Genomic DNA, 13,041 nt, shown 5'->3' on the forward strand with positions numbered 1-13,041 from the left:
AACTTGGTATATGTAGTGCACACATGGTGGTTCACTGATGACAATGGATGGTGTTGTATTGAATCTCCTTGTAGCAGTGAAGTTTTTCTCAGTGTTGACAGTGTACAGAGCTCAGACTCATCCCATACCTATGAACCAGAGCCCTTTGGAGGCAGATGTTTGGTGGGATGATCTCCTGTACATTAGAGGGGAAAGAGATGGAGAATATGTCTATCTCCCTTGAAGTGGAATACACCACATAATTGTTTTGAAATAGCAGGTACTACTTCTTTGTATCTAGATATGATGCACCCCAAAGAGCAGCTACAAGAACTCCTGATGGGAATGCTTCTAAGGCTTGAACTGGACAGAGGGCTTCTTACCCAGATCCTGTTATCACTCTTTTTACCCAGGGTTTCAGTGATGTTTAAAAAGTGCAAGGGCTCATAAATGCCACTCCCAGAATGATTTTATTTCAATAGTAATCCACTTAGAAATATTTTCAGTCCAAAGGGAAAGAGGGCCAGGACATCTGGCTGAGGAAACCCAGCAAGCCAGCTCAGCCAGTCTGGTCTGAACCTCTTTGTCAGTCTCCATAGGAGCCTATAAATAATAATAAGGTAGCTATGGGGCTCCTGTCACTGCAGGATGCCGGAACAGCTCTTTTTATGCCCAGGACTGGGACTTCCTGCCCACCTGCCTGGGGTTGGGCATTTCTGGCAGGCAAGCGCAGCTGCTCCACTTTGAAGTGGATGGGTGAATGCTGGCAGGGAGAGGTAGAGATTATCAGATGGCATAAAGGGATAGGCCTGTGGGGCTTGGCATTTCACATAGTTTCTGCCTGAGGGAGGGGGCCCATGCCCATGCAGTGGGATAGGGAGGTAGGGAGAGAGGCATATACATCACATGTTGGAAATGTGAATTCTTCCATTCTGCTCTCCTCCTCCATCTCCAGCACCTGTTATCTAAGTCATAAGCACTTCTCAAGACTGTTGCAAGGTACTGAATTCCACGATTAACCTTTTTATTATTTATGGATCTTGCCCCTATATTCAAAAAAGGGAATTGCAGAACTGGGTGCAGAAGTTGCAGGGTTAGGGTTAGGGTAACGAGGTAATGTAGACTGATCACTTCTTCCTTTCTGCTTTATCCAATCTGGGCCCCTCCAGATTATGAGACTGTGGTGTCCATCTTCTCCAGCCACTGTCTGAGCATGGTGACAGATTGTAATGACACATATGGATGAACACAAGCTTGAGAAACTGTTGGAAAAAGTAGCCCAGATTTCTAACAATTAGCATCATGCTTCTAAGGGTCCACAGCTCCTGGCAATTAGTTTCCTTTCCTTTCTTGCTTCTAGCTTGTGTGTTCCATTTGTTTATTTGTATTACATTTGTATTTTGCCTTTTCTTCCAATAAGCTTAGTTTCTTCTTGTAGCAATTTGGTCATATAATATAAACAGATTTGGGGAAACTAGAATGATTGACCCAAAGCCACCGAACAGATTTAATGGCTGGGTTTTGAATTTTATTATATATTCCCAATTTACACCATTTTCGTTGACATGGCTTTCTTCTATGGAGTGCTGGAAGCTGTAGTTTGGTGAGGGGCTTAGAATTTTCCACCAGAGAGTTGCAGTGCTCTCTCCCCTGAAACATAGCAGAGAATTCCTGATATCCCTCACCAAATTACAGAGCCCTGGATTCATTAGGATGGGGCCATAAAAGTTAAGGTTTTGTCAGATTGTTGTAATTATGTGTGCTTTGGGTTTCCCCCATGGGAAACCAGTTTTTAGTCTCCATGAAAAAACATTTATTTGGACCAATGAAAATGTTTGTTTTTAGACTTTAATTAATTCAGTAGATCTTCTATAGTTGGGAATACAATTTAATTTAGGTCTAAGTGTCAGGAAACATCAAGCCCTCCAAATATGTTGTTAAATTGCAGTGTCCATCAGCTGTAGCAGTTAATGGCGTGGGAATGCTGGTAGTTGCAATCCAACAAGATCTAGTAGGCCATACCATGTCTGAATTTCCTTCTGTGTGATACACACTATATATTGCACTGGTTAACTCTCAATGAAATAGTAAGATAATATGCTAAATTGGAGGAATACAGTAAGGTGAAAGGATTGGAACTGGTATCAGAATAATGTCTCTTCTTTGTCTTTAAGTGAATCTGAAGTCACCCATTGTATTGAGAAATTTAAAAAAATTAAAAGATGAGCAGAAGATGGGTCAGTTTTGTATCTGGCAGTATGTCAGTTTTCCTCAATGTAGTGCCCTCCAGGCATGTTAGTATACAATCCCTGCCATCCCCTGTTAACATGGCCATTGGACCATGCTGATTGGGATGATGGGGGCTATGATTTGACTTGTGGGAGCAGGTTGAAGAAGTATGCATTATTTCATCTCCCTGGGAACCTTCCTCCTTTTTTTGTGAAACAGATGACTACACATTCAGAAAGGAGAAATGTAGTAGTAATGGGAGATTTCAACTATCCTGGTATTTGTTGGCAGTCAAAACTGCCAAGGAAATCAAGCCCAACAAATTCATCACTTGCCTTGCAGACAATTTCATTGTCAAGAGAATGGAAGAGGCAACAAGGGGATCAGCTATTTTAAACCTGATCCTACCCGACAATGATGACTTGGTAAATGGGGTGGAAGTGGTGGGTTTCTTGGGCAGGAGTGATTATATTCTTCCAGAATTTCTTAAACAGCGGAAAGGGCAAGTCAAGCATAATCAGACACACATTCTTGACTTTAAGATTACTGATTTGCGTAAACTGAGGGAAACACTGGGTATGATCCCATGGTCTGAAATACTGAAAGGGAAGGGAGTTCATAATGAATAAGAGTTTCTTCAAAGTGAGATACTGAAGATATAATTGCAAACAGCTCCAATGAGCAAGAAAACGGGATGTGTCTCCAGAAACCAGGACTGATATGTATTTTCAACTGAGTTCAAATTTTAAAAGGACATGTACAAGAAATAAAAAAGAAATCACTAAAGACTAATTCAAGCAGTTAGCCAGCACATTTAGGGAGAAAGTTAAAAAAACCTGAAGTGTAGAATGAGCTGAGAATTGTTAGAGTAGTCAAAAATAATAAAAAGGACTTTTTCATCATGTTTGTATTAAAAGGAAGTCCAAGGAATTGATGGGGCCACTGTCTGGAGAAGATGGAGAAACGCCAACAAGGGACAGAGAAAAAAAACCTCCAATACCTTTCTTGTCTCTTTGTTTTCCTAAAAGAAAAACATAGTTCAACCTGGGGGGAATGGAGCAATTGATGCAGATGAGAAATACAGCATAAAATAGATAAAAGAGTTAATACAAAAATATGGGGCTATTTTAAATTAATTTAAATCTCCGGGGTTGGATGAACTCCATCTAGGGGTATTAAAAGAATTGTATGTGAAATTCTGAAAGTTCAAGTTTCATGAGATATTTTCCTTTTCTATCAGAGAGTTCTGGTGCCACAAAAATTTACAAATCCCAGGATTCCATAGATTGGAGCTTTGGCAGTTAAAGTGGCATCAAACTGTTATAGTTTTGCAGTGTGGATGGTCTTTAAGACATAGAGCAATACATTCAAAGTACAGGAAAAGAGATTCTACATAAACATTAAGTAAGAGCTGTTTGTCAATGGAATATGCTATTGCCTCAGAGTGTGGTGGAGTCTCCTTTTCTGGAAGTTTTTAAGCAGATGCGTGATGGCCATCTGCTTGGAGTGAGTTAATTGTTTATTTCCAGCATAACAATGGGGTTGGATTAGATGGCTCTTGTGGTCTTTTCCAACTGTATTTCTTCCAAAATCACCTTCACTTTCCATCCAGAAGTGGGGATGTAGTGCTTGTGGTTGCTTTTCTTTTTACCTTCTAAATTTTAATTGCAGTAGATTGGATAAGAGTCCAAGTCCTTCCCATCCTTTCATTGCTGAATTCTCCACCTCACTCTTTCCCCAGAGGGTAGGCATCTGCTTGACAGTAAATCCCTTTTTGTTGAAAGCCTCCTATTTAAAAATAAATAAATGAATAATATTATTTTGTATGCCCCCCCCCCCCCATTAAATGACAGACAATCCATACTGGGAGTGACAACAGAGATGGAAAATAAGCTTGTTGGTACAGTAGGAATGCCTTTTGCTGGAGAGAAGAGCGGCAGTAGCACTTCACTGGTCATTGATAGCTTTGGTCTTAGGCACTTTGGTCAAGATTCATTTTTCCACCCCAGGGAATGGTAGTTGCAGTCGTGACAGCACAGATCAGGCCAGAATGAACTTCTCTGCCTTCAGTTATGGGGGAGGGGGCAATTTTAAAGTTTTTCTATTTTGTATCGCCAAGTCCAGTTCTGTTCAGCCTGTCCAGATGAAGCAAAATGTACTGGTATTTACACACCTCTCTTGAAAACCTGCATGCCAGGCATTGCATGTAGTGATAAGATATCTCTAGACTGGGCTTATTTCCATCCTAAACTTCCAAGAGGGTTCTCTAAGCTGGAAATAGGAAAGGGGGGGGGGGGGTATTTGGCCATGTGCAAAGTTCATTTTGTATGTCACAGAAGTGTAATCCCAATAAATTCTAGTACTCTGATCTGATGTCAGGGCATTCAGCACCTTAGTGTATGTAGTTTTGAAAGCAGAAGGTGACTTTTGACTGGACTCAAGCATGACTTTAAAAAATGTTAAAGCATCGCCTTCTGTTTATTGAGACCGACTGCATGAATGTGAGCAGAGGGTTTGTTGTGTGTTTGTGTATGTGCCTTGAAGTCGCCTGTTGACGTCTGATGGCTCCTTGACTATAGGTGTTTCTTATAAAAGGTTTTGCCAATTGTATACATTCTGTACTCTATTTCACCTTGACCACTCCTTTAGCAGTAGGAGGTCCACAGAGCAGGCCTCTGCTTTTGGAGGAGGAAGTATGGGAGATTTCATTGGGGCATCAGGGTTGTCATCCTACATTTTCACATGTACAAGTTGAACAGGCATTTTAGGGCCAGAAAAGAGGCATGCACACACACAAGAGGGAGAAGTGCCAAACAAAACATCTGTACACTGCAATTCAAAAATGATATGGTGATGATTGGGTAGCGTTTCTATCAGGCTCATCAAAACAGAGCAAGCCTAAAACATTCTACCACCTGAAGAGAATGGCAAATGGCATCCTTCCCTTCTCAAATTCAAGTGCTCCATTACCCAAACCAGCCCAAGTTGCTTTTGGCACCTGAGGCAGAAGACACCATGAGTGCCTCTGTCCCTCCAAGTTTGTAAAAATACAGTATGAGCCCTGCATCTGCTGGATTCGTACCCACCATTTCATATATCTACATCTGACAAAATATTTCCTGTCTAGGAATTTTCTAAGTTCTCCAGCATGACTCTATGCTATTCTTCGATTGTGAGTCCTTGAATTCAATAGGGTTTGCTATTAACCACATTTTGTATATCCATGCAAAGTGTAGGAATGCATCCGCTACAGATACAGGGGTTGTACTGTAGACTAATAAAAATGTTTGCTTGCCCCTTTAGATTATTACATGCCTGAGACCACCCTCCAAATGGTAGTTTGGGCCCTATGCTCTTCAGCTGTCTTGGCAAGTGTTGCTTTCATGTGTATGTGATAAATTCCTGATATGCTTTCTTTTAAAATTAGTAAATAGTCAGTGTTCAGATATCACATTTTTGAGTAGCAGTTGGTTTTTCCCTTTAAATATACACCCACCCATAAGGGCTCAGTGGGAAAATCGCCCCTCTCAGCCTTCTTCCTCTATGCAGCGCTCTCGTCTCCCAAAGCTACTTTTAATTTGGAACATAAGCAAAATCTGTCGGAGAGTTGTTGCCTTCATTTGCATGTAATGTATGGTTTGCTGCTCAGACAGAAGTGGTTTGAATCCTCATCATGGAAGGTGGCGTGGCTCACATTCAGGGTGCTTGGAACAGCAATTACAGTGTCTGTTGTCTTAGCAGTGATTTGATGCCAACGAATCCAAAATAGGGCTTTGCATCAGAGGAACACTTGGCTTATTATTACATCTTTGAGGCAGAATATCTAGATAACAGTTCTGGGGTCTCAGAGCAAGAGCTTGGAGACTATTTTTAAAAGTGCTTTTCTAAATGTTGCTGGTTTGGTTTTCTTTTGTTAGTGCTGGAATACTTGTTAATATTACTCACTGTAACAAGTATGATGCATTGATGGTGTTGGTGTCATGTTTGCTTCTACTTTTTGATAATCAATTAAACAAAAGTGGAAAAGTGACAAATAACAAATAGGCAATACATTTTAGAAATAACATGTAGATATTGTTGCGCCTTCCAGTATTGGCAACACTAGTTGTTATGTTGCTTGAAATGATGGCAGTGTTGCCCCTTGGCACCCTCAAAAATAATACGTTGAAAAGTAATACATTCCTTTCAAGCTAAGTTGTATTGAAATGCTGCTGTATTTCAAGAAGAGAAGAAATTTAACTAGGTCACAATAGTTCCTTTTCGCTAGTAGTCACAGTTGTTTACTGCAGACTTTCAGCTTTCTTTTGTGAAATCTGAAAGGGTGCATTTACAGCTTTTCTTATTGCTATCATAGAAAGCTTTTAATAACTTGTATGTGTATGTGTATGTGCTTTCAAGTCTCTCAGAGGCTTATGTCGACTCCATGCATTTCATAATGTTTTCTTAACCAAGGAGGTGATTTTGCCAGTTCCTTCCTCTGAATTACAGCCTGCATTCCCTGGTATTCATTGATGCTCTCCCATCCAAGTACTAACCAGGGCTGACCTTGCTTAGCTTCAAAGGCCAGATGAGAACTGATGCCTTTAGCAGTTAACTTATGATGAGCCCATCAACTTTATAGGATTGTCTTAGTCAAGGAATACCTACTCAGAGGTGGTTTTGCTAGTTCCTTACTCTGAAATATAGCCTACAGCATTCATTGGTGGTCTTCCATCCAAGTACTACCCAGGACAGACCCTGCTTACCTTCCAAAATTAGACAAAATTAGGCAGGATCCAGTGCTTTTAGGGCAGCATTTCTCAACCTGAAGGTCAGGACCCCTGGGAAGGTCGCAAGGGGTGTCAGAGGGGTCGCCAAAGACAACCAGAAAACACAGTATTTTCTGTTGGTCATGGGGTTTTTTGTGGGAAATTTGGTCCAATTCTATCATTGGTGGAATTCAGAATGCTTTTTGATTGTAGGTGAACTATAAATCCCAGCAACTACAACTTCCAAATGTCAAGATCTATTTTCCCCAAACTCCATCAGTGTTCACATTTGGGCATATTGGGTTTTTGTGCCAAGTTTGGCCCAGATCCATCATTGCTTGAGTCCTCAGTGCTCTCTGGATGTAGGTGAACTACAACTCAAAAACTCAAAGTCAATGCCAACCAAACCCTTCCAATATTTTCTGTTGGAAATCGGAGTTCTGTGTGCTAAGTTTGGTTCAATTGCATTGTTGGTGGAGTTCAGAATGCTCTTTGTAGGTGAACTGTAAATCACAGCAACTACAACTCCCAAATGACAAGATCAATCTGCCCCAACCCCACCAGTATTCTAATGTGAGTGTATCGGGTATTTGTGCCAAATTTGGCCCAGTGAATGAAAATACATCCTGCATACCAGATACTTATATTACGATCCATAACAGTAGCAAAATTACAGTTATGAAGTAGCACAACATGAGGAACTGTGATAAGCGGTCACAGCATTAGGAAGGTTGAGAAACAATGCTTTGGGGCATTGCAGCCTCTTAGGTCTTGCAAATTTGCATTCCATTCTAAATCCCCAACCATATTCCATTCCAGAATTCATCCGGCCAACATTATGTCCCAATATATTTACTCTGTATCTGTATCTAGGCATCTTCAGCAGGCACCATCTCTTCATTATCTTTGATCAAATTCAGCTTTATTCTTTCCCTGGAGTACATCTACACTGTAGCATTAATACTGTTTCACACCACTTTAACTGCCGTGGCTCAATGTATTGAATATATGATTTGTAGTTTGTTGAAGCACCAGCAATTTTTTGCAGAGACTAAAGACCTTGTAAAACTAGAATACCCATAATTCCATAGCATTGAGCTATGGTAATTAAAGCCGTGTCAAACTGCATAAATTCAACAGTACAGATGTGTCCTGGGTCTTTTAATGCTACTCCTGTTCAACTTTCCATGCCTCTACCTTTCAATCCATCTCATTCCACCGCTGCTGTAAGTTATTAGTTCCCACTATTTCTATTATGTGGTGTGTTGCCAAAACAGTGAAATAACTCATGGACAAAAATGAAGCATGAATCAATCCAAAACTTTGCAAAAGTGTAAAATATTTAGAAATATGGGAGGAAGAATAAGAGAGAATCTTTAAGAGAGCTCATGCTAGAGAGAGACGTAAGCAATGCTCAGTGGCAGTGGAAAGCTGGAGGACCCATTTTCCTTTTAGTTGTGTGGCGTCAGCTTGTCTCTGAGTTTTGCCATCTCTAAGGCAAAACTGTCATAGGGTTTGCTTGGCAAGATTTATTAAGGGAGGTTGCCTTTGCTGTCTTCAGAGGCTGAGAGAGTATGATTCAAGATCACATTCTCAATAGGTTTCTATGGCTGAGTGAGGATTTGAATCTTTGTCTTTAGATTTGTAGTCCAATGCTCAAACCACAACATCATATTGACTCTCATTCCAGTTGGTAGCTGTCTTTATTTATATCTTGTGGCAGTAAGTTCTACTATTAAAGTGTATGCTGCGTAAAAACATCCCTTGAGTCACTCACCATTTCGTTTTAGCAGGTGATCCTAGTTTCTGGTATTATGAAGGAAGGTGAAAAGCTTCTCCATGTTTACTTTCTCGAAACCATGTCTAATTTTAGATCTTTCTATCATGCTTTCCTTGCCTTTTTTCCATGCAGTTTCATACACCATAATATTTCCTTCTGGGGAAGTTGCTCCAATTCTCTGATAGTTGCTACACCTTTCCTAAGCCTACAAAATCCTTTCTTGGTGATGTGACCAAAATAATATATGGGGGATCCTTTCACACTACATAATTATAACACTATGATTCTGCCTTAACGGTTGTTGAAACATTCCATGAAATCTTGCGATTTGCAGCTTAGGGAGGGATATTTAGAATATTCAGCCAGAGACCACAATGGCCATCCAATCCAATATCTTGCCATTCAGGAATATCCATTCAAAACATTCCTGAAAGATGGTCCACCTAGCCTCTGCTTAAAAACCTTCAGGGAAGGAGACTCTACCATACTCCGAGGCAGCACATTGCACTACCCATCAGCTCTTACTGTCAGGAGTTCTTGCTAATATTTAGGAAGAATCTGTTTTCCTCCATTCCAAATCCATTACTTCATGTCCTTATCTTATCTTTAAGTCATCAAAGTCCTTATCTTAAGTTATCAAAGTCTTAAGACTTTGATGACTTAAGCAGTCCTGCAATAAATGGGAATCATTTGTTATTGAAAGAACAGCAGAAAACAAACTTTCCCCCTCCTCAATGTGACATCCAATCAAATATGGCCATCATATCCCCTTTCAGCCTTCTTTTCTCCAGGCCAAACATACCCGTTCCCATAGGGCTTGGTTTCTAGACCTTTGATCATTTTGGTCGTCCTTCTCACACCTTCCAGCTTGTCAATATCTTTTTAGAATTGCGGTGCCCAGAATTGGACACACTGTTGCAAGTGAGGTGTGACCAAAGCAGAATAAAATGGGTCTATGACTTTCCTCGATCTCAACATTACTCCTATTGATGTCACCTAGAATCACATTGGGTTTTTTAATTGCAGCATCACTCTGTTGACTCATGTTCAGTCTGCTAAGTCTCCCAGATCCCTTTCTCATGGACTATTGTCTACCCATCCTATATTTGTGCATTTCATGGTTATTGCCTAAGTATGGTAACATATTTTTTCCTGTTGGAATTCATTTTGTTAATTTTAGCCCAGCTGTCTGCTCTGTTAAGGCCATTTAGGATTCTGATCCTGTCCTTTGAGATATTAGCTATTCCTCCCAATTTGGTATCGTTTGCAAATTTGATAAGCAGGCCTTCTGTTCCATCATCTAAGCTATTGATAAAGATGTTGAATAGCCTTGAACCCAGAACAGACTCCTATGGCACCCCGCTGGTCACTTCTCTCCACGATGAAGAAGTGCCATTGGTAAGCATCCTTTGGATTCGACCAATTAACCAATTTCCAATCCACATAACAGTAGTGTTGCCCAGTCCAGGACTTCTTAAATGTTTTACACTCTTGACTCCTTTTTGCCTGAGAAATTTCTATCCTAGGTGTACAGATATATAAAATAGCTATGCAAATAAAACATATACTGATAATAAATCATAATGAAATGTATTTTAAAACAATTATTGGTATACATATAATTTTACCATTTATTAAAGACAAAAGGTGAATTTGCCTAGTAATAAGATGGATGTGCTTGTTTATTTTTACGTAATGAATTAAATCTTGGCTGAATATTTGATACTATAGGACATGGAACATTTTCAACATTTTTCATACTGCCTTGGTTTGCAACCTTAAAGTGGCAGAATATTCTCTGATGGCCCTCTTTTTTCTCCACAATGGGGTGTTGTGGGAGTCCAAACCTCCACCTTCTATGTGTCCAAAATGGACCTATATCAATAAAGGAGGGGAATAAATGAAGTAACCTGGTAAGAGCCATTTCATAAACACTTCATTTCATGAGGCTCACAATCCTTTACTAGTTGGTCCTAAGACTTTGATGACTTAAGCAGTCCTGCAATAAATGGGCATAATTTGTTATTGAAAGAAGGTACTGCACAAGATTGATAAAGTAATTTGAAATGTTCTGACAAATTAAAAATTCTACTAGTATAGTATGCTGTTATGAAAGTCTGTATTAGCATGATATGATTTCTGACATAAAATAATATAGCAATATTTTCCAACTGTATCACTGTAGAGCTCAGGTGTCAAATTTGCAGCCCTCCAGATGTTTGGCCTCCAACTCCCAGAAGCCCTAAGGAGCTTGTCCAATTGCCAGGAATTCTGGGAGCTGAAGTTCAAAACACCTGAAGGGCCACAAGTTTGACACCATTGCAGAGTGTTTAGACAGAAAATATTACAGGCACATTTGATTATATCTTTTGCAGTTGTATTGCAATGTGGGTCAGGATTGCTATTTGTAAAAGTTGAAACTGAAAGGAAGCAGATTTTCTCAAGGCCACCAAATCAGCTCAAAACAAAGGCTGTTGTTATCATTGTATTTATTTATATCCTGCTTTCCTCTCTTAAATGAGACTCAGAGAGGTTTCCTTATCCATTGCCTGGTCTTGTAGCCACTGCATCAATCTCTCATTAAAAATTAGATAGTGACAGCTACAAAATTTATGAAATAAAGACATCTACCTTAGTTGGGATGAGGAGAGAAGGCATCTATGGGGATGTGTATAGTGCCTTTCCTTCATCAGTGGCTCACCCACTTTCATTTGGAATGACGTAGAAAGTCTTAGGTATTGAATGTGTTTCTCCCGTTTCAGTAAAGGTTGGCTTATAAACTTGATTTCTTCACTTTCATCTAGCCAAATTTATTTACATTTTGTGAGCTCCATCCTTCAACTCGCGAAGAGTGTTAAAAGGGAGATAAGGTATCCTGACAGTAGATGTTTTCCAGAAAGTGTAGGCTGGAGGTTTTCGGCTTCAGCTCCCAGCAAGCCCAGCCAGTATGGCAATGATTGAAGTGGTGGGAGTTGTTGTTGTCCAAAGGTGGCTAGGTTAGTATTGTGTCATAGCACGCATTCTCTTCCTCAGAAACTATCATTTCAGCTAAGACAGTACAAACTGTGTGTCAGAGAGCCAAATACACTAAAGGCACCTAGGGCCCTTCCACACAGCCCTATATTCTAGAATACCAAGGCAGAAAATCACACAATATCTGCTTTGAGCTGGTTTATCTGAGTCCACACTCAGATAATGTGGGATTTTCTGCCTTGATATTCTGGGATATAGGACTGTGTGGAAGGCTTGGACCGGAGACTGCCAAGGAATACTGGGTGCTGTAGGCTATATTTCAAGAGAAGGAACTAACATAAACACCTCTGAGTATTCCTTGCCTAAGAAAATCCTATAAAATTAATGTAGATGATAGGGAACACAGAGGCACAAATACACAGAAAATAGTAAGTTCTTAAAGTACATCAAGAAGGTAAAAATCTCCAACCTACACTTTCCCTCAAAACAACAAACAGTCAATCTGTTTTGGCAGGAATTCCAAGGAGCATCTCTCTCCTTCCAGAGTAGAAAAAAATGTTTCTTTTCATAATAACTAAGGGTGCATATAGACTAGAATTAATGCAGTTGGACACCACTTAACTGCTGTGGCTCAAGGCTACAGTTGTAGTTTGGCAAGGCATTTCGCCTTCTCTGCCAGAAAGTGCTGCGGCCTCACTGAATTCCCAACTCCTAGGATTCTGTAGCATTGAGCCATGGCTGTTAAAATGGTGTCAAGCTGTGTTATTTCTAGATCTGATTTTTTTGAGGGGGGCAGCTGACTTTGCCTAATGGATGGCTGTACCCCCACTTTACCCAGCAGAGTAGGTTGCCTCCTGGACTTGGTGTGCAGAACTCCCATAATTTGTAAGCTGCTCTGAGTTCCCTTTGGGGTTGAGAAGAGCAGGATACAAATATAGTGAATCTATATAAATAAAAATGTAATGTTCGTTTGTGGGATTAACAGAACTGAAAAACCACTGGACAAAATGACACCAAATTTGGCAGCAAAACACATTCTAATCTGATCTATGTCTTTCAAACAAAAAACCCGTAAAAAATAAAGGGGAAATAACTTAAAACTCCCCGAAAAGAAAAATGCCTTACAGAGCATGCGCAAAAGCCCCTCTCCCCATTGCGCGAGAAGAATGAAGCACCAACTGTTGTGAGGGAAGAGAAGCCTTGCCATGGAGTCCCTTTCCATGCGTGGGCCCTCCTTCCTTCATTCCTTCCCTCCCTCCCAGTCTTCTTCCTCTCTGTCAGCCCCACCAACCACAGACCTCTCCTCCTTCTTTTTGCTCCCTGGAGAGGCGG

At 40.4% G+C, this 13,041-nt stretch overlaps 1 protein-coding gene across 3 annotated transcripts in view; it reads left to right on the top strand.

Moving 5' to 3' along the window:
- Positions 1-13,041, top strand: part of CACNB3 (calcium voltage-gated channel auxiliary subunit beta 3) — a 52,825-nt gene that overhangs the window by 9,389 nt on the left and 30,395 nt on the right. The gene's annotated exons all lie outside the window — the stretch shown is intronic.

The sequence above is a fragment of the Anolis sagrei genome, chromosome 2 (genome assembly GCF_037176765.1).
Source record: "Anolis sagrei isolate rAnoSag1 chromosome 2, rAnoSag1.mat, whole genome shotgun sequence".
Classification (NCBI taxonomy): domain Eukaryota; kingdom Metazoa; phylum Chordata; class Lepidosauria; order Squamata; family Dactyloidae; genus Anolis; species Anolis sagrei.